At 36.6% G+C, this 22,447-nt stretch overlaps 1 pseudogene; it reads left to right on the forward strand.

Moving 5' to 3' along the window:
* The first annotated feature begins 11,577 nt into the window (after positions 1–11,577).
* LOC148117766 (prefoldin subunit 4 pseudogene) lies at positions 11,578–11,980 on the forward strand (annotated as a pseudogene).
* The last annotated feature ends 10,467 nt before the right edge of the window (positions 11,981–22,447 follow it).

Below are 22,447 nucleotides of genomic sequence, written 5' to 3' on the forward strand. Positions count from 1 at the left end.
AAAAATATCAGATCAGTAATATTAATAAAATAAAAGATAACGAAGTACTATTTTAACTGAAATATGATTTCACAACATATATTCTAATTATGGTTTATCCTTTCCCAGTTCCTCCCACATCCACGAATCCAAATCCATATTCTTTTTTGACCTCTTACATTAGAAAACAAATAGGGAACTAAAATAAACTAACAAATAAATAAATAATATAAAATAAAAACAACCAAACCTGATTATTACAAAACAAACAAATGAACAGAAAAGCAAAGGTCTGTATACAGAACTTCTAGTCCTGTTCACTCTCATAGAAACAGCCATTCACTCTCATAGAAACACACAGTGACTTATATTAGTTATAAACTTTTTGCCCTAATAGCTCATGCTTATTATTAATTAGATCTAATAATTTAAATTAGCCCATAATTTGTCTATGTTTACCCACATAGCTTGTACCTTTACTCTGTGCATTCTTTTCTTGTTTCCTCTGTGTCTAAGTTGTGACTGACTCTGTTTTTCCTCTTTCTAGAATTCTCCTAGTCTGGTTACCCCACCTGTACTTCCTCCCTGGTTATTGAACACCTCTAACCTTCCAGTATGAAGTCTATGTGATCATGGTGGATGATCTTTTACTATGAATCACTGGGTTCTGTTTGAAAGTATTTTGTTGAGAATGTTTTTGCAATGATGTTCATAAAAATGGTATTTTTCTTTCTTTATTTTGTCTATCTAGTTTATGTTTCAATGCAGCTGTGGTTTTGTAAAAAAAAATGGGCAGTACTGCTATTTCTTTCTTTGGTCCTTCTTTCCTTTCTGTTTTTCTTTTTGTGGAATAATTTCAGTAATATTCGTATTAACTCTTCTTTGAAAGTCATGTAGAATTCTGTACTAAAACCATCTGGATCAGGCTTCTTTAGGCTGGAATACTACAGGTTCTATTTTACTATGGTTCATGTGTCTCTTTAAATTGCTTATTTGATATGATTTAACTTTGGTAGGTGGTATATATGTATCAAGGAAATTAGTCATTTCTATTCGGGTTTTGGCAGAGTATGAGTTTTTAAAGTCTAGACCCTTCTGTCCTACAGAATTTGCACTGAGAAGTCAGACATTCATCCAATTAGTCTGCTGTATAGTCACCTATATCTTGCAACTATTAATATTCTTTCTTTGCTCTACTCATGTAATACTTTGATTATTCTTTATTGTGGGGAATTATTTCTCTGATCCAATCTATTTGGTGGTCCATAAATGTCTTGTATCTGCATAAGCATTTCCTTCTCTGGATTTAGGTAAATTTTATTCTATGAATTTGTTGAAAATATTTTCTGTTCTTTGATCCTAGTTTCTTCTTTCTCCTCTATTCTCATTACAGGTTGATTTGATCTTTTCATTGGTTTTCACATTTCTTGGATGTCTGGATTCTTTTCATATTTAGTATTTTCTTTAACTGAGGTATCCATATTTCCTGTCTTGACTTGGTGCCTGTGGTTCTGTCTTCTATCTCTTTCGTTGTGTGAGTGAGTCTTGTCTCTAAGGTTTTGGCTTGAATTACTAAACTTTTTATTTCCAGTTTCCCTTCAGTTTGGGTTTTCTTTATTGGTCCTGTCTCAACTTTCATGTTTTGAACAGATTTCTTCACTTCATTTTAATGTTTTTATTCTTATAGATATTATTAATAGATTTATTCATATCATCTTTAAGATCCTTGATCATATGCATGATTGCTATTTTGATAATTCAGTTATATTATATTTATCTGTGCCAACTGTAATTACGTTGTCAGCCTTAAGCACAGAATATTGTACTGGGTATTATTGATTTTGTTTTTATACTGGCATCTAGATATCTGTGTTAGGAATGATTATAATTTTAGGCGCTGATATCTTGTCTTGTATCTCTGTGGTGGATTTTTCCTTAGTGGTTTCTGTTTCCCTCTTTGGATTAAGGATGTGGTGGGTTTTAGATACCAGATAGGGAGTGCTACTGAGACCCTGCCAGTTGTGACCACTGGAGGTCTTTAGGTGGACTTGTTCCTAGGTACTGGGAACTGAACGTGGTAATGGGTATGAATTAGACGAGCAGTTTGAGGTGGTTCACCGAAGGCAGGAAAGCTCAGTTGGCCAGGAAGAGCTATCTGACTTTTAGGCTTGTCTGGTTAGCAGGTTTCTGAGAAGAGATTGGGTTATGTGTTTCCTACTGAGACAGAAGGATGGCATGAAGAAAGAGAGTTGATTCTTTGGCAGTTTAGCCAGTGGGTTTCTAGGGAGAGGATGTCTTGTGAGTTGGTGAGTGAGATAAGGCAAAGAAGTAATTTTTTAAATGCATATTTCACAAAAATGTAGTTTTATAAAAATTAGATCCTAGAGATCCAAATCTTTCAAGTTCTCTAGAAACCTGCATTAAAAAGCAGCATCCACTTCAAAGGATTTAAATTGACAAAGTAAACTTCAAGGTAGAGAAATATATTTACCCATTGATACCAGGCACTTCAAATCACATTACACATGGTGTGGAGATAAGGATGAAGCTTTTAACCATATACCAGTCAACCACGGATGCCCCTTACAGTCCAGGAAATACTGGGCAACATTAAGTTATTTCATCTTTCAAATGTGGAAATGAGCATACTCAGAATTAAAATTTGAAGTTGATTTTGAAATAATGTAAAATGAATTAGAAGTGGAGAAAAGAAAAAAAGAATTTTAGTAATACTTGTTTCCATATTTCCCCAGAGTAACAGTGACTGAGCTTGAATTCAATATTTATATAAAGCAAATAGACATGCTGAGTTACAAATATAGATTTGGCAAAAGAATGGGACTTTCAGGTAAAACAAAAAAAAGATAAAAACTATACTAGCTTTGTATGTTAGAATTGAGCACACTAGTCAGCACACTGACTCTAAATCCTAGCAATTTTAGTTTAAAAAAAAGAATGGATAAAATTTTTTGAAAAACTTAATGTGACCACATTTAATCATCTGACATTTTCTATTTTCATGTGTGAGCAGGTAGATGATGTAATTTCTATGGAAACAACCATCATCAGTAGCTTAAGAGCAGCATGGCTTTAAGATTTCTGTCATTCCAGAAAGCGTTTGCTGTCCATTGGTCCTTCCCTTTGGTGCATTGCCTAAGAAGAACACCCAGACCCTCTCTTCAGGTGTTTTCCAATCGTTATCTATTATTATGTGCTTTTAAAGACCTGAAAAATTGAATTCTGTTCCAGGTGAAAAAAGAAGAAATTTAAAAAAAAACATACAACCTCATCTTTCTTTGCTGATATTCTAGAGAAAAGAAGGACTAACAAGAATTTTTTCTTTGGACAGTTACATAGTTTATATATTTTCTTCTTAAAGAAAACTAAGGTTAGGATTCCTTATGTATTCATATCTGAATATAATAATTCACACGTATCAGACCCTTGCTCCCACACACATGTCACAGATTGAACTGTGAATCCCTATTGCTAACATGATGGATTCCTAACTCAGTTCCTCACCGTGGGATGTTCCTTTAAAAGAGACTCTTGGAACTCTAATTAGTTCAGCTGAAGACATTCTAATGGAGCTTAATCTAGCATGAATTTTGTCCTCATGAAAAGAGACATTTCACATGTAGATATATGTACACAATGTGAGCCATCCAAGAAGATGAAGATGGAGACACTGCACCATAAACTTCCCTGAAACAGAAGCAAATGACTGCAAACTGAGGAAAAGAAATGGTATAGAGTCTCCTTCCAATCTTCACAGAGGGAATTCTTGAAAAGGCAGCATCAAAGCCTTATCAGAATCAAACAAATGACCTATAGAATTAAGGACCTACACTTTAGCATCAATTTTGAACTGAGTCTCCAACCTGATGATGTCCTGTAGAGACTTCACCATCCTTAGAATAGATAAGTCATTTAAGTAAATATTAAATTCCTTAAAATAGTTAGTCTAAGGTTATGAGATAGACACATAGCTATATGATAAGTAGGTCAGTGATATTCACCCCATTGGTCTGTTCCACTGGAAAACTTTGAATAATATAAATGCACTAAATTAAATAAATTAGTGGCTGCTGATGTAGTTATAACACACATATTTTACATAGGATTATATAATGTTCGATAATTTCTGCAACTTACCTAAGACATTTTTGTTATTAAATGAAAATACATCCATGTTTCTCTCTTTACAGTCCTCTGTGGTAGGTAATATAATATTTGGTGTTTCAAACCATTGCCAATTTCACTTATATAACTGGAAAGAGAAATTACCCTTGACATGAAAAAAGAAAATCAGTTCCATTTTTTTGGAATACACATAAATTCAGTAATGTAGATATAGTACCTTGGAAGATATTTCGGCCAAAAGACTAAGATCATTAAAGTTAGTCCTACTGTGAACTTCTAGCTGATCTTCACACAAGCAAAGAAATTCTCCCATTGAGTGCAGAGTTAATCACATCCTTCCTTCAGCGAAGCTTCAGACTAGATATCAACGTCAGGCTTGGGGTGATCCATATCTGTCGTCTCTGTGAATTTCGAATTCATTTTGGAAAGAAAAAAACACTTTCCTTTTATATACCTAAAAAAATAAGATTAGAATCTTTTCAACTTTTAGTTTGAAATGAGAATTATTTTCTTATTACAAAGACTCTGGCCATTGTTTTACATTCAGTTCAAGATTCTCAGTCTGCAAACTGACTTTTGAGGCACAAATTAAGCTACAGAGAAACAAACATTTCAAAATGTACACGAAAGAAACTGAATTTATCTGTATGCATCAATAAAGTTATAGTAAAATCAATTAGGATTACTTGTAAGAAACACTGCATATTGTCTCCCGTGCCTTTCAAATTTATTTTTAACCATATTTTCACTTGTCAAATCCTCATCTTTTCTGCTTGCTGTTATACATGTGAATCTGATCCATAAAGCTGACTCCGAGAGATGCTTTGAGTTAACGGAGGAAAGAACAGCTCTTTTCTCAAAATCTGCTGTTGGGAGTTCTCACAGAAGCCGCAGTCAGGGATTCAAACCAGGCAACATCCAACTTCTACTTGTGTCAACCTGCCACCCCCCCAAAATGTAACCTTAAAAAAAAACAACTCAGCTGCCAAAGCAAGTCCGTAACCCAGAAAACAATTCATCTGTGAGATTTAAGTTCACATGTATAAAATTAAGAACTCCGCTTTGAAAAGGTGGAGGGAACACATGAATGCAGTTCAGTTTATTTCTGTTTCTAAATACGTGCGGAAATCTACCAGCAGCTGCAAAAAGAAAGTTTAAATAAGTATCTGAGATTTCTGGCTCATGCAAAGATGACAACCTGGTAGGCAGAATCTTTCCCACAGCACTGTCTAAAGATGCCAGGGTGGAAATGGAAGTGCATAGAAGAGAGTAATTACAGAGAATGAGCATGAGAGACCCCTGAAGATGAGAGGCAGGTGTGCCCCAGTGTAGAAGGCACACAGCTCAGGGTAGATGGAGCGAGGTTTGGTGCTTTGCAAGAGAGGCAGGCAATTTAGAGAGCGCTATTATTTCTGCTCATTTCTCCCATTTCTTCCTTGCCCTCACACCACTGAGCATAGACAAACACCAGCTGCAGTGGAGAACCTCAGACAGCCAGGCAAGATCAAAGTTATGCCAAGACCGCTGGGTGGAAAGAATCTCAGAACAAGTGCCAGCTGATTATCGGAGCTGAAGCATCTTCTCCTTCTTCAAACTCACATCCAGAGAAACAAAGTTAGTCCATTTTGGGGTTGGCAAGAGACTTGGCTATGGAGTAGTTCCCAGGAGTCCACGGAGATAACCCCACCTAGGACCCTGGGCAGTGAAGAGGGTGCCTGAACTGGCCTTGTCCTGTAGTCAAACTTATGACTCTCTTGAATATCACCATAGAACCTTCCTCCAGAGACAGATGAAGACAGAGACAGAGACTAACATAGGAGCCCTGGACTGAGCTCCCAAGGTCCAGTTGAAGAGCAGAAGGAGGGAGAATATGAGCAAGGAAGTCAGGACCACGAGGGGTTCACCCACCGAGATAGTGTGCCTGAGCTCATGGGAGCTCACCAACTCCAACTGGACTGGGATTGAACGAGCATGGGATCAAGCTGGTACCTCTGAATGTGGTTGACAGTTGGGGCAGACTGAGGGGCCAATGACAGTGGCACTGAGATTTGTCTCTACTGCATGTACTGACTTTTTGAGATCCTATTCTCTCTGGATGCATGCCTTCCTCAGCCAGGATGTAGTGGGGAGAGCCTTGGACTTCCCATAGGGCAGGGTGCCTTGCCCTTTCTTAGGACAAGTGTGTGAGGGAAGGGAAAGGGGAGGAGGTGAGAAAGTGGGAATTTTGATTGGTATTATTTTAAAGGTAATTAAAAAAAGACATGTCACTATAGTCTCATCTGGTGACGCATCCCTCTGGTACCAAATATGTCTATCCATTAATTAAGTACTGTTACTGCTTGTTAGCAAGTCTCCTTAACGTGAGACTTAGAGACCTGAAGACCCAGGAATGAAGTTTAAGCTTCTGCTAGTGACCAATTTTCTAGATGTCACTTCTTGTATGTCACACTAAACTTTTCTGGAGCCCCATGCCCTTGGAAAGACCAATTAAAATCACGGAAAAAAATACGATATGCTAGGTGAAGCAGAAAATAAATCTACAGGAAAAATATTTACTATTAACTATATTTTCATTATCAAATGTTTTCCTTAGATAAGAATGTATTTCATGGGGCCTTATTAGGTAGCACAAGTTCAATATTTTTTTTAACTTACAGATATTAAGTTAGAAACAGTCAAAGACACATTTTGCTACAGAGCATTTCAGCATAATCAGAATTAATTTCAAGGTACAAAGATCCAAAAAGGAATGAGTATGAGTCTACCGAATTTTGATATCTATTTACAAATTTTAAGAAAGGAAATATACATTCCACGTATAAAATTCCCATGACTGGCTACCATCTCTAAATACTAAATCATATCTTAGAAAACTTCTTCAAAATTATGTTTTTATTTAGAGAAAATCAGATATTAAGAGTTTGGAAAGTAAAATGTGAGTTTTTCTGCAGTAATGAATCACAGAACTAAATTTTTATTCCATGTTTATATTTTCTAGAATTTATAATTATGTTTTCCCCCTAGTTCTAGAAAAGAAGTCTAGTAATAGGTATTTTTCTATTAAAAATCTGCTATTATTTAATTGATCTTTGTGAGTAAAAAGATTTTTCTCAACACACACATGTATATACACAACTTCATATTTTATATGCTAGTCATTACTGGGGATACATCTCAAAATCACCATCATTGTCCAATTGGAATTTATTCCATACTATTTTATTTTTAAGTCTTCTTTATGGAATTTGGCAGTGTCTGTAATTGAGTTTTTTAAAGCAACTCGACTCACATTTTTTGGTCCTATGTTGTGGATTTGTTACTTCAATTTTACCTTGGCTGTTTCAAGCATTTATTTCATATTCTATTGCACTTCTCCTGGTATCACCAGAATGTCACCTGTGAATGCTCCAGTATGACTCAGCCTCACTGTAATGTTGTCCTGTGACTGCACATTTTAAGTCAAGCCTCATAATATTTGCTGTTTGAGCATTGCCACATGCATTGTCCCTGTGATTTGATATCAGTCATGGCTTTCTGGAGGTTACTAACTGAGCATAAACTTTTTGTCAGGCCCAAGGCCAGAGGTTTACTACATCATATGCTTCCATTAAATTCAACATCTTTGACATTGAAAATGTATGTGTTCACAGCAGACTTCTATGTATGTAGCACTAACAAACAAAGAAAACAAGGCTGTCAATTTACGAATAGAAGTGTATTAGCTGGGTCCATGGAAGAAAAGTGGATGGAAATGATGCAGTGTTATTTCAATTATACTATATTAAAATAAAAATATACAGTGTTATTGTTAAGTTCTCAAGGACACATTTTCATTCATAATTTCCACTTTATCAATGCTATACTCTAGTCCTGGACATTTTATCACAGCAAAATTTGTAAATTAATAATAATTTATTTTATAATTGTAAGTTAATAACTTTTCCAATGTTATAACCAATCCCAACCACAGCAAGCATCTTAAGGACAGAAGGGTTTATTGGGCTTACATGACCCAGGTCACAATATGTTGCCAGGGAAATCAAGGTAGAAACTCAAAGCAAAACTCTCTAGGCAGTTAGCAGAGACTGGGGAAGAATGATGCTTACAGGCTTGCTCTCCACAGATTGTCCAGCTTGCTTCCATACTCCAGGATCACCTGCCCAGTGATGACATCACACCCAGTGTACCGCGCTCTCCCACTTCAATTACTTTTTTATTGATTTTTATTGTGCTCTACATTTTTCTCTGCTCCCCTTCCTCCTTCAACCCTCCTTTATGGTCCTCATGCTCGCAATTTACTCAGGAGATATTGCCTTTTTCTACTTCCCATGCAGATTAGATCTATGTAAGTCTCTCTTAGCACATCAATTATTAGTAATAAAAAAGTTCCAAAAAATTACCTAAAGGATGAGAAATTTTCTGAACTCTGATTTCCTATTCACAGACGAGCCAAGCTTGTGTCAAGGCAAAAACAAAAACAACAACAAAAAAATCAAACACCAGAAACTATTGACAAAACTTTTGCCTTTCTAATTGGCAAGCCTCTCAGAAGTTCAACCCACTAAGAACCAAACCTGAACAATGCTTCAGAAGCATTGTTAGGTTCAAATCATAACACTATCTTATGGTGATTTTTTTCTAAAACTCTTTTAGAGTCAAATGGCTAAAATTGTACTTAGCATTTCTGTGAATGGAAGAAGCTTTATTATTTTTAAGCTTTATTTTGATTTTGCTATTTAAATTTTACTTTAACCTGCTATTGAATCTATATGCCTGATTCTTGCTCTTGTTTGAATTTCTTCCACAGTTATGTTATTCCTTCTCTGCATGATTTCTAGAAGTCATTTCATATGAAAATTTCTGATCCTATAAAGGGTCAGGATCACCCTTAAACATCATATACAGTATAAAATATTTTAAATGATTGTTAGGATCAGGAAAATTTGTGATACTTCAATTTTTTATGTTAAGCATGTTTTATAAATTCTGAGATGTCTCTGAAAAAATATTATTTAATAAATGCATGCATTTCCCTGGGTAAATTACTACATACATTTTACACAAATTAATTTACATGTGTATTTGTGCTACCTGGTTTTATGTCAACTTGACACAAGCTACAGTTCCTGAGGAAGACGGAGCCTCAATTGAGACAATGCCTTCTTATAACACTGGGCTGTAGGCAAACCTATAAAGCCTTTGTTAATGGAGGAGGGCCAGTCTATTGTGGATGTGGAAGTCCTGAGGAGCAAGCCAGTAGACAATACACCTCCATTGTCTCTGCAACAGCTTATACTTCCAGGTTTCTACCCTGTGTGAGTTCCCTGTCCTGACTCTCTTGAGTGATAAACAGAGATTTGGAAGCATAAACCAAATTAACCCTTTCCTCCTGACTTCTCTCTCATTGTTTTGATCACAGCAATAAAAACTCAAAGACAGCATTTTATCATATTATGATTGTTAAAATTACTTTATTTGTTATACATACTGCTTCTTTGGTTTTTTTTTTTGGTTATTTTCATCATTTGTATTTTGTGTTTCTACATTTTCCTTTTTAACTCTTGGCCTTACTGAAGAAAATCATGGCTATTGCAATGAAAGTTTTGTTGAAATATATTAACTCATGGTCATTTCTCCTTAAAAGTTTAATTTCGAAGAAACCTTTCTTTCAATTTTTTCATTGTCTTTCTTTGCTTTTTCTGTTATTGTTTTTTTCATGTCTCGTGTCTACCATCTAATAAATAGAAGTAAGTTGTCATCAATGGTATAAGTAACATTTTAGTTATATCCACAGATATAGACACTTAAAGTGTTTGTTGTTTTTAAATTTGTCCAATTTCTTTAAAAAAACTTATTTTTTTCTTTTAAAAAGTTATAAATGTATATGATGTATCAAGAACCTATCCGCTCCCAACAACCTCAGTTCAAGTTCATCCAGGCGGTTTCAAACATCTTTTTTTCTACTTAATGTTTGCCATTTTCCATTTTTAACAAAAGGTATTTTTAATATGTTGTCTGATTACTTGAAAGTATATTAACTTTATTTTGTCTAATTTCATTGAATTTCCGGTTCATTTTCTAAGAAATTTTAAATTCACCTGAAGACAGAATAGAAAGTGCAGAGTGTTCCCATATATCTCTCACCATGTCCTTCTAACCACAGGAACACACTGATGCATGCATCTCTGGACATATATAGACAGGCACTCCCACACACCTGAAGGCAAACACACACACACACACACACACACACACACACACGCACACACAGGCATGTACAGAGAATTTTTTTCCTATGAATGCCATCTTGCACAGGGGACATAAATTTGCAACAATGTAACCAATATTAATTCACCATTATTAAGCAATTATATAGCTTGCATTGGAGTTTACTAGCTATTCTGTTCATAGTTTCTAAGGATTTTGATGGATGTATGATAACATATATCCTCTATTATACCTCTATGTTTCACTGCTCTAAAAGGACATTTTTATTACTTATTTATCGATTCTTAATTCCTTCTGGTAATATTTGCTACATGAACACAATCTATCAAATATTACTACCTTTGTAGACTAGGGAGTCTTTGTATTCTCAATAAATGATTATTTGGAAGTTGCATAGTGCCTGCACACTTAGTGTTATTTTAACCTTCAACATAGTCGATTGATTTCATTCTTTCAATCTCTAAATTTTCAAGTGAGAGTATTAAATTGTCGAGCACTGATATTTTTCTACCTGTAATTCTATACATTGTTTCAAAGTAACATTAAATTGTTTATTGTATACACATTTAAAACTGTTCAAACTATGCCTTAATTTTCCTATTGTAGATCCAGGTTGCATATCCCATGAAGATAGAGAGGCAATAATCAACAATTCTTTAGCTCTAAAAATTGATCATAGAATCATGGATTATAAAGAAATTTTAAGAAATTAATTACAACAAATTGGCTATATGGCCAGATGCCCAGCTCACCCCCACCCATGGCCAGAACACAAGCTTTGTGAGATATAACAACATAAATTATAGCAGTCCAATTAAAATTACATTACAACAATACTCTAGGATGAGTAAGGATGATAACCCTGTAGTTGTGACATAATTTTTTTTAATTTTTATGTCTATTGCCTCTATTATGTGATTCTTAATGAAAGATAAGTTGAATACATTGCAATGATAACATCAGTAAGATGTCATAGCAAGTTTCACTATGTGAGGATGCATTTAAAGAAATTCAGGGTAATCTGAGTGCATTATATTACTTCTACAATCATACAGCTTCAGTGTAAACTATCTTCAGGGTTGTTCGGGATTAGGAAAACAAACATTTTATTTATTTACTATTCTTGGAAATAGATGGGAGAGGAAAGAGACTGAATACTAATAATGGTGAAACAAGGGTCAAAAAGTATTTTAACTTTGCAGAGGAGAACAACACATGGGATCCAAGATGGCGGCCACCATGAAGAAGCCAGCTGCAGTGGATGTCAATGTTACTTTCAAAGATCAGCAAGAAATAAACAAATTTGCTCAACATACGAGTCGAATTACAGAGCTAAAGGAGGAAATAGAAGTGAAGAAGAAACACCTTCAGAATTTAGAAGATGCTTGCGACAACATCATGATGGCAGATGATGACTGCCTAATGATACCACCAGATTGGAGACGTTCTCATTAGCCACTCTCGAGAAGAAACCCAAGAAATGTTAGAAGAAGCAAAGAGAACTTTGCAAGAAGAGATCGACGCCTTAGAGTCCAGAGTGGCGTCCCTCCAGCGGGTATTAGCTGACTTAAAAGTGTAGTTATACACAAAATTTGGCAGCAACATAAACCTTGAGGAGGATGAAAGCTAAACATTTTATAATACTTTTTCTTTACCTTGTTTAATAAACATGAATATTGTCTTAAATGATAATTTCGCTTCTTTAAATGAAATGGAAGAAAACTTTTAAATGAAATGGAAGAAATTTTTTTTCATTTATTTAAAGGAAACTTGCCTATTTTCACATGTCTTGCTTATTTATTTTATATTTTACAAAGAAGACAGTATTCGTATATGTATTTTGTTTAATGATTATATCAGTTTTAGGGGCTTTATGTCATGTTGTTAAAAGCAGTTAAACACTGTAAAAAAAAAGAATAGCACATGGTCACTCTCTTTCTAGAGACTTGTTTTATTTGTCTATATAGACAGTTTTTCAAATCATTATTTACCAAGATGATAAAATCTGACTTAATGGAATACTAAATAAGAAGGTGAACCTGAAGAAAATCATACAGTTATCCTCCTGGATACTAGAAGTAGACAAGATTGTCAGGCAAACTTGGGTGCACGGGGAGGGGGCGGGGCAGGAGTGGAAGTAAGGGGAGATGGTTAGGGAGAGGGAAGAGGGGGAGGATTGGGGATGGCTTGGGGGAATGGGGAGGGGACGAAGGGTGGTTATGGGAGCAGGGAAGTATATATCTCAACTAAGGGAGCCATTTTAGGGTTTGCAAGAGACTTGATTCTGGATTGTTCCCTGGGCAGCAGAGGAGAGGGTGCCTGAACTGGCCTTGGCCCATAACCATACTGATGAATATTTTGCATATCACCATAGAACCTTCATCTGGCGATGGATGGAGATAGAGACAGAGACGCATATTGGAACACTAGACTTAACTCCCTAGGTCCAAATGAGCAGAGGGAGGGAGAACGTGATCAAGGAAGGCAGAACCAGAGGGAACCTTTATCCGACGATGGATGGAGATAGAGAAGGAGACACACACTGGAACACTGGACTGAGCCCCCAAGGTCCAAATGAGTAGCAGAAGGAGGGAGAACATGAAAAAGGAAGTCAGGACCGCGAAGGGTCCATTCACCCACTGATACAAGGGGACTGATCTAATGAGAGCTCACCAAGGCCAGCTGGACTGGGACTGAACGAGCTTGTGATCAAACCGGATTCTCTAAATGTGGCTGACACAGGGGCTGACTGAGAAGCCATTGACACTGGCACTGGGTCTTGTTTCGTCTGCATGTACTGGCTTTTTGGGATCCTGGTCTGTTTGGATGCTCACCTTCCTGGACCTGGAGGGAGCGGGGAGGAACTTGAACTTCCCACAGGGCAGGAAACCCTGACTGCTCCTGGGACTGGAGAGGGAGGAGGATAGGGAGTGGGGGGAGCGGGAGGGTATTGGGACGAGGGGAGGAAGTGGAAATTCTTATAAATTAAAAAAAAAATCTAAGAAAAAAATTATATCAATAATTGAATGTTTTTATTAAAATCGGATAATAAGGTAAAATTGCAGTTAAGCAAACAAAAAAGCATCCTTGTGTCACTATTGAAGGCTTGACCAAGCACAAACACTCTCAATGGCCTTATATCACTGATCGAATAATAACTGAGTTTTCAAATTTTTTAAAGATCAGAATTAGAGACATAGAGTTGAAAGGTGATTTCCAGAGTCAAGAGGCTGAGGAAAATGAAAAAAGTACAATACAAATGCAATTTTTACAGATAAAAAAAATAATACATTGTAAGTATAATTCATAATACAACATGCACTTGAAATTTCCTCCAGGAATGGCCTTCATATGTTATCTCCACAGAAAAGAAGACAGTGAAGTGAGACAATGGGCAAGTTATTTACTTTCACTGGAGGAGTTACTAAACAAGCTTACTTTAGATTAAAATATGCCATGCAACTTACATGCATGCACCATTTTAATTTGTCGCCATTACCCTGATAAAGCTGGAATACATTGAATTATGAAGCAGCTCCTCTTGAACTTTGAGATGTTTGTTTGTTCACCCGCTTTGGCAAAAGAAATCCAACACGCTGAGTTTGTCTGATGATTGTACGGGGAGAATTGCCTCTGAATCTCAAGCTGTTCAAACTACTCAATAGCATTCAGGGTAATCACTGCTAGCATGGCGCCGAGATGGCTCCTCGCCCTGTAAACAGTGTTCAGAACCGATGCCTTTCCCTGGGAAGCAGTCTCTGCCACATAAATCGTAGGTGCCATGAAAACATTTGACTGGAGTTGTGAAATTGATAGGCGATTACTACTGGAAGAATGATTGACAGCAAAACAATGTAAAACATCTCTGGCTAGGGGAGATGTAGCCCACAGGGGACGGCGCTTTCAACTGTGAGAAATTGTGTGTACTTGAATAAAGGGAAACCGCTGTTAGCTTCAAGACTCTTCCTAAAATGATTGTGAGAAGGAAGAATAGAGAGGGCAGTGCTTCATATATTGAGAAATAAAGGTCCATGGATTCTGCTTCCTGGGAGAAGGGATGCTAAGGCCTGTAAATTCATGACGAAGATGAGTAGTTTGCATGGAAAGTAGAGATTCCTTTATTCCAGAGCAGACCCAAAGAATCAAAAACTCAAGCATGAAGCCCTGGTTTCAGCACTTTCAAAAAAGTCCTACAGGAATTTCCATAAACATCTGCATTTGTTAGTCACAACTAAGGAATACTTACTTGATGGTCCTTGTGAAAATTTAGCTTCCATCAAGCATAAAAAATTACTATCTTCATTTCTTTCATATGATTGATTCACATTAGTATGTGCTTTAACTGCAATGCTATCTTTTGTCCTGTTGGTGGGTCATGATTTTGTTGTACAAAAAGGTCAATTTATTTTTTAATAACTTGATACATTGTCACTTATGTAAAGAATGCTACTTTACCTCTTTTAATGAGATTTTAAGGTATTTTCCAATTCTACCTATAAGCTGTTTTTAAATATTTGTTTTTTGTGGTATTTAATTCCCATTTTGGGCCATGCCCAGAACTTCCAGTCAATGATACATTTGTCTGTAGGTAGAGTGGGTCGGGTTTCAGTCATTACTTTCGTTGATAGCAGTAATCCAAGACTGAAAGTCGATAATAGAATTAACAGAATCAAATCCCAAGGATTGAATCTAGCAAAGTAAAAATAATAACAATAAGTTCAGGATATATATCTTACATCATTTTTAGAATAGTATAACAAAGATGTTAAAAAATAATATAAGTAATAGTCACACTTGGAGGGTATGACAGTCTTTAGTGACCAAAACTAACAAAGGATTGACGAGTAGATGAAGAACTGATTGAAAATACTGTACAATAAATACACCACAAAAAGACATTTCTGGCTTTGTATAAAATTATATAAAATCATCAAGAAAGTTAGCTATTAGGTTGCTATTGTTGAGGTTTAAATATATAGTATATTATTTGAAGACAAAACATTTTTGAAACAAGAACATTACATTTTTCATGTCACAACTAAGGTATCTCCGAATTTAAACATGAGTTTGGCAAAGATGAAAAGAACAAACAAAAGTGTAAAATGTTCCTGCAAAGCACAGAGTTAAGTCCTCAAATAACAGAAATATTCAATTGCTGAATGAAGTAATCACTAAATAGGATGTGCACCATTTTCAAAAGTCCCATTTATTGTAAAAGTTTTGACACGGCTTGCTCAGTAGTGTCTTTAAATATTTTTGCACAGTTGTATTATATGTAAATGAATTGCAAATAACATACAAATCCATTTAAGAAATAAACTCATGACTACCTTCTTTCTTCACAACCTGAGACATGTTTATTTAGCTGCTTTTTAATAAACGCATTTCATTAGTCAAATTCAGAAACCACCAGTTGTTTGCTCTGTATTCCTTGGTCCTATTGGTTAAGATGCTTTTCCTTCTATCAGGAAAGAAGTTGATTTAACCTCCAGCGTCACTTCATATTTTATTTAAATACTGACAATCATGTTAGAAATTTGCAGTATTTCTTCCAAGCTCCAAGCCTGAGGAACTAGAACAAATACTACAACATAAAAACGTATTTTTAATGTGTTTGCCAAACCAAGCTACTGAATTTGTAATTTGGAAATCTAGTGTAAAATCGTTCTATATTTAGAATACAGTATTTCCAAACATATTCATCTAAGTCTTTTTCTAGACAGCATGATGCATGTAGACCTATCTGAGTAGATTGTAAGTATGTTTAAGAAATAAAAAAAATATATTTTATTCATATGTGTAGAGAAGGCATTTAAGTCATAATGGGTGTGCCTTTGAATGGGGCCTGTGAAACTTTCTTCTCTCATTCTGTTTTATTTCTTAGACATGTGGTTACTGATAATGTTTTACTATTCATTAATTCATGAAGTATCACTTCACCTGGAACCTAAAGCCATGTAACCAACTGATCTTGTACCCAAATTGTGAGTGAACTAGTTTAATAAGACTATTAATACTTGTTACATTCATGAGAATGACCTGTTTCATAAAACACCCTTTTGCAACCTTGTCAAACTTTGAAATTCTTATTGTCTATTGCCTATTACAGGGAATAATTAAACAACCATCAATAGTCTATTTTTTCCTCATTTGATGTGCTGTCACATATGGCATGAGATTTATTAAATTCTAGTCTGGACTAAGTAGACTATGCCAAGTTTCTGAAAGATGAAAAGGTGGTAAATACATTTAAATCATAGAAAGAATAAGGCAGAGATGAACTCTTGTACTGTGAGGAATTAGTTACTAGTGAGGTCACAGAACTTGAGAAAGGCCCCTATAACCTGTTGCTTGAAGACAGATGAGTTTTAGCATCTCTCAGCCTCTATTATTCTTTTAATCAATTCAATCGAAAAAATCTTAGTTGAGTATACAGTTTCAGCTATGTAAATTTGTCTGTATATATTGTGATTGAGCTTAGACTAAGAGTTGCTTGTAACCATTCATGACGTCTATTCACCTTCTGTCCATTGTCAACTGGATTAAGATTTTTCCATGACTGCAGGGGACTAGAATGCAGCTACAAAATCAAAAGGCATGTCAGGGATACGGAATAAATCATTATCTTTTCTAGTTTTAGCTACTGGTGCAAGTAAGTCACATGTATGGATCTAAACTCTAGGACTGGGGAAATGTCCTTCAAATTTTATTGAGGAATAGGAGTCAGGGTAGTCTTTGAGAGTAATTATATAACATGCCACATGTAAATATGTTTGTGCAGTGTGTGTGCATGTGTGAGTGTGTGGGGGGGGAGTGTGTGTGTGTGTGTGTGTGTGTGTGTGTGTGTGTGTGTGTGTGATAAAAACCAAGACAGAAACAGATAGGTAGAGAACTTTACTTTTTTTGTTTCAATATGTAAAAAAGACTGGGTATATTAGTCATCTGTTCATTATTGCTCTGTCTGTTGTGTATCAGTTGGAGCATTCATTTTAGTACTTTTGAAAATTAATTGTTTCTTGGCTTTCGATGAAATAAATGATAAAAGAAAAGTAGAATTTGTACTTATTTTAAGAAACTTTGATTGATTGAATAAGTATGTACAGTTTTCCCTTAATTAATTAACTAAATGCTTATCCTATTTTTTTTAATTAAATTATAAAAGTTTCCATTTCAGCCCCTCCTCCCAACACCCTCCCACTCCCCCCACTCCCTCTCTTCCTCCCTCTCCATCCCCTAGAGCAGTCAGGGTTTCCTGCCCTGTGGGAAGTTCAAGTTCCTCCCCCCTCCCTCCAGGTCCAGGAAAGGTGAGAGTCCAAACAGACTGGAGCGCCAAAATCCAGTATATGCAGAGGAAGCAAGTCCCAGTGTCATTGTCAATGGCTTTTCAAAAAGGCTCCGGGCCAGCCACATTCAGAGAATCTGGTTGGATCACGTCCTCGTTCAGTCCCAGTCCAACAGGCCTTGTTGAACTCTCATTATATCAGTTCCCTTGTATCAGTGGGTGCTCGCATCCCTCGCGGTCCTGATTACTTTTTTCATTTTCTTCATCTTTCTGTTCCTCATTTGGACCTTGGAGTGCTCAGTTCGGTGTTCCAATATGGGTCTCCATCTGTATCGCCATACAACGTCGGATGAAGGTTTCCTCTGCCCTTGCCTTCTTTGCTCACGTTCTCTTTCCTTCTGCCTCTTATTTGGACCTAGGGAGCTAGGTCCAGTGTTCCAACGTGGTTCTCCGCCTCCATCTCCATCCATCGCCAGATGAGGGTTCTATGGTGACATGCAAAATATTCACCAGTATGGTTGTGGGCCAAGGCCGGTTCAGGTACCCTCTCCTCTGTCCAGAGAACAATCTGGAGATCTCTCCTTGGACCTGGGATCCCATATATAATCAAGTTTCCTGTAAACCCTAAAATAACTCCCTTAGTTGAAATATATTCTTCCCTGCTCCCATATTCATCCTTCTTCCCTTCCCCCCATCCCGGTCAACCGAGCTTTCTCCATTCCTCCCCTACTCCCTTCTCTCTAACCCTCTCCCCTTCCAACAACCCTCCCACCCCCCCCCCCATGCACCCAAGGTTACCTGGGACTCTTGACAATTTCCTACCTCCTGGCGGATAGCTAAATAATCTTCATCAGGTTCGTCTTCTTATTTAGCTTCTCTAGGATCACGAATAATAGGCTCAAAGACCTTTAATTATGGTTAGAATCCACTTATGAGTGAATACATACCGTGTTCCTATTTTTGGGTCTGGATTACCTCACTCAGTAAAGCATTTTCTATGTCCATCCATTTGCATGCAAAATTCAAGATGTCATTGTTTTTTACCGCTGAGTAAAACTCTAATGTGTATATGTTTCACACCTTTTTTAACCATTCTTCTATTGAGGGGCACCTAGGCTGTTTCCAGGTTCTGGCTATTACAAATAGTGCTGCTATGAACATAGTAGAACAAATGCTTTTGTAGTATGTTAAGGAATCTCTAGGGTATATTCCCAAGAGTGGAATTGCTGGGTCCTGAGGGAGGTTGACTCCCAGTTTCCTGAGAAACCGCCACACTGATTTCCACAGTGGCTGCACAAGTTTGCATTCCCACCAACAATGGATGAGTGTTCCCCTCATTCCACATCCTCTCCAGCATAGGCTATCATTGGTGTTTTTGAGTTTGGCTATTCTGACAGGTGTAAGATGATATCTCAAAGTTGTTTTGATTTGCATTTCCCTGATTGCTAAGGAGGTTGAGCATGACCTTAAGTGCTTTTTAGCCCTTCGAAGTTCATCTGTAGTGAATTCTCTATTCAGTTCAGTACCCCATTTTTTAATTGGGTTAATTAGAGTTTTAGTGTCTAGTTTCTTGAGTTCTTTGTATATTTTGGAGATCAGACCTTTATCTGTTGCAGGGTTTGTGAAGATCTTTTCCCAGTCAGAAGGTAGCCTTTTTGTCTTACTGACAGTGTCCTTTGCTTTACAGAAGCTTCTCAGTTTCAGTAGGTCCCATTTATTTATTGTTTCTCTTATTGTCTGCGCTCCTGGGGTTCTGCTTAGGAAGTGGTCTCCTGTGCCTATATCTTGTAGACTACTTCCCACTTTCTCTTCTATCAGGTTCAAAGTGGTCGGATTAATGTTGATGTCTTTTATCCATTTGGACCTGAGTTTTGTGCATGGTGATAGATATGGATCTATTTTCATTCTTCTACAGGTTGACATCCAGTTATGCCAGCACCATTTGTTAAAGATGCTATCTTTCTTCCATTGTATAGCTTTAGCTCCCTTGTCAAAAATCAGGTGTTCATAAGTTTGTGGGTTAATACCCGGGTCTTCTATTCGATTCCATAGGTCGACTTCTCTGTTGTTATGCCAATACCAAGCTGTTTTCAATACTGTTGCTCTGTAATACAGTTTGAAGTCAGGGATGGTAATGCCTCCAGAGGTTCCTTTATTGTATAAGATTGTTTTGGCTATCCTGGGTTTTTTGTTTTGCCATATAAACTTGATTATTGTTCTCTCAAGGTCTGTAAAGAAGTTTGATGGGATTTTGATGGGAATTGCATTGAATCTATAGATTGCTTTTGGTAGAATTGCCATTTTTGCTATGTTGATTCTCCCTATCCAAGAGCAGGGAAGGTCTTTCCATTTTCTGGTATCCTCCTCAATGTCTTTCTTCAAAGACTTAAAGTTTTTGTCAAATAGGTCTTCACTTCCTTGGTTAGAGTTACCCCAAGATATTTTATGCTATTTGTGGCTATCATGAAAGGTGATGTTTCTCTGATTTCCCTCTCTGCTTCTTTATCCTTTGTATATAGGAGGGCAACCGATTTTTTGGAGTTGATCTTGTATCCTGCCACATTACTAAAGGTGTTTATCAACTGTAGGAGTTCTTTGGAAGAGTTTATGGGGTCGCTGATGTACACTATCATATCATCTGCAAATAACGAAAGTTTAACTTCATCTTTTCCAATTCGAATCCCTTTGATCCCCTTCTGTTGTCATATTGCTATTGTTAGAACTTCAAGCACTATATTGAAGAGGAATGGTGAGAGTGGACAGCCTTGTCGTGTTCCTGATTTTAGTGGAAAGGCTTTGAGTTTCTCTCCGTTCAATTTGATGTTAGCTGACGGTTTGCTGTATATTGCTTTTATTATATTTAGGTATGATCCTTGTATCCCCAGTCTCTCCAACACCTTTATCATAAATGGGTGTTGAATTTTGTCAAATGCTTTTTCAGCGTCCAGTGAAATGATCATATGGTTTTTTTCTTTCAGTTTATTTATATGATGGATTACATTGATAGATTTGTGTATGTTGAACCAGCCCTGCATCTCTGGGATGAAGCCCACTTGATCATAATGGATAATTTTTCTAATGTGTTCTTGGATTCGGTTTGCCAGTATTTTATTGAGTATTTTTGCGTCAATGTTCATGAGTGATATTGGTCTCTAATTCTCTTTCCTGGTTGTGTCTTTGTGTGGTTTTGGTATCAGGGTTAATGTAGCTTCATAAAAAGAGTTTGGCAGTGATTCTTCTGTTTCTATATTGTGAAATACATTAAGGAGTATAGGTATTAGCTCTTCCTGGAAGTTCCGGTAAAATTCTGCATTGAAACCATCTGGTCCTGGGCTTTTTTTGGTAGGGAGATTTTTAATAACAGCTTCTAATTCTTCACGACTGACAGGTCTATTTAGATTGTTCACCTGTTCTTGGTTCAACTTTGGTATATGGTACTTATCTAAAAAAATGTCCATTTCTTTTACATTTTCCAACTTTGTGGCATATAAATTTTCGTAGTAAGATCTAATGATTCTCTGAATTTCCTCTGTGTCTGTGGTTATGTCCCCCTTTTCATTTCTGATCTTATTAATTTGCATGTTCTCTCTCTGCCGTTTGATTAATTTGGATAGGGGTTTGTCGATCTTGTTGATTTTCTCCAAGAACCAGCTTTTTGATTCATTGATTCTTTGGATTGTTTTCTGTGTTTCTATTTTGTTGATTTCAGCCCTCAGTTTGATTATTTCCAGTCTTCTACTCCTCCTGGGTGAATCAGCTTCTTTTTTTTCTAGAGCTTTCAAGTGTGCTGTTAAGTCTCCAATGTGTGCTTTCTCCGTTTTCTTTAATTGGGCACTTAGTGCTATGAACTTTCCTCTTAGCACTGCTTTCATTGTGTCCCATAGGTTTGAGTATGTTGTGTCTTTATTTTCATTAAATTCAAGGAAGACTTTAATTTCTTTCTTTATTTCTTCCTTGACCCAGGGGTGATTCAGTAGTTGACTGTTCAACTTCCATGAATTTGTTGGCTTCCTGGGGGTAGCACTGTTCTTGAATTCTAACTTTAATCCATGGTGGTCTGACAAGACACAAGTGGTTACTAATACTTTTTGTATCTGTGGAAGTTTGCTTTGTTACCCAGTATGTGGTCAATTTTCGAGAAGGTTCCATGAGCTGCAGAGAAGAAAGTATATTCTTTCCTATTTGGGTGGAATGTTCTATAGATGTCTGTGAAGTCCATTTGATTCAATACCTCCAGTAATTCTCTTAATTCTCTGTTAGGTTTCTGTCTGATTGACCTATCCATTGGAGAGAGAGGAGTGTTGAAGTCTCCTACTATTAGTGTGTGTGGTTTGATGACTGCCTTGAGTTCTAGAAGTGTTTCTTTTACATAAGTAGGAGGCTTTATATTAGGGGCGTAGATATTCAGGATTGAGACTTCCTCCTGATGAATTGTTCCTGTTATGAGTATAAAATGTCCATCTCCATCTCTTCTGATTGATTTTAGTTTGAAGTCAATTTTGTTGGAGATTAGAATGGCCATGCCTGCTTGTTTCTTAGGTCCGTTTGCTTGAAAAACCTTTTCCCAACCCTTTACTCTGAGTAAATGTCTGTCTTTGTGGTTGAGGTGTGTTTCTTGTAAACAGCAGAATGTTGGATCCTGTTTTCGTATCCAGTCTCTTAGTCTGTGCCTTTTTATAGGTGAATTGAGTCCATTAATATTAAGTGATATTAATGACCAGTGGTTGTTGACTCCGGTTATTATTATTTTTTGTTTGATTAATAGAGTTTGTATGTGTCCCTTCTTTGAGTCAAGCTCTTGAAGGGTCGCTAGAT

The sequence above is a fragment of the Myodes glareolus genome, chromosome 26 (assembly GCF_982192425.1).
Source record: "Myodes glareolus chromosome 26, mMyoGla1.1, whole genome shotgun sequence".
Lineage (NCBI taxonomy): Eukaryota > Metazoa > Chordata > Mammalia > Rodentia > Cricetidae > Myodes > Myodes glareolus.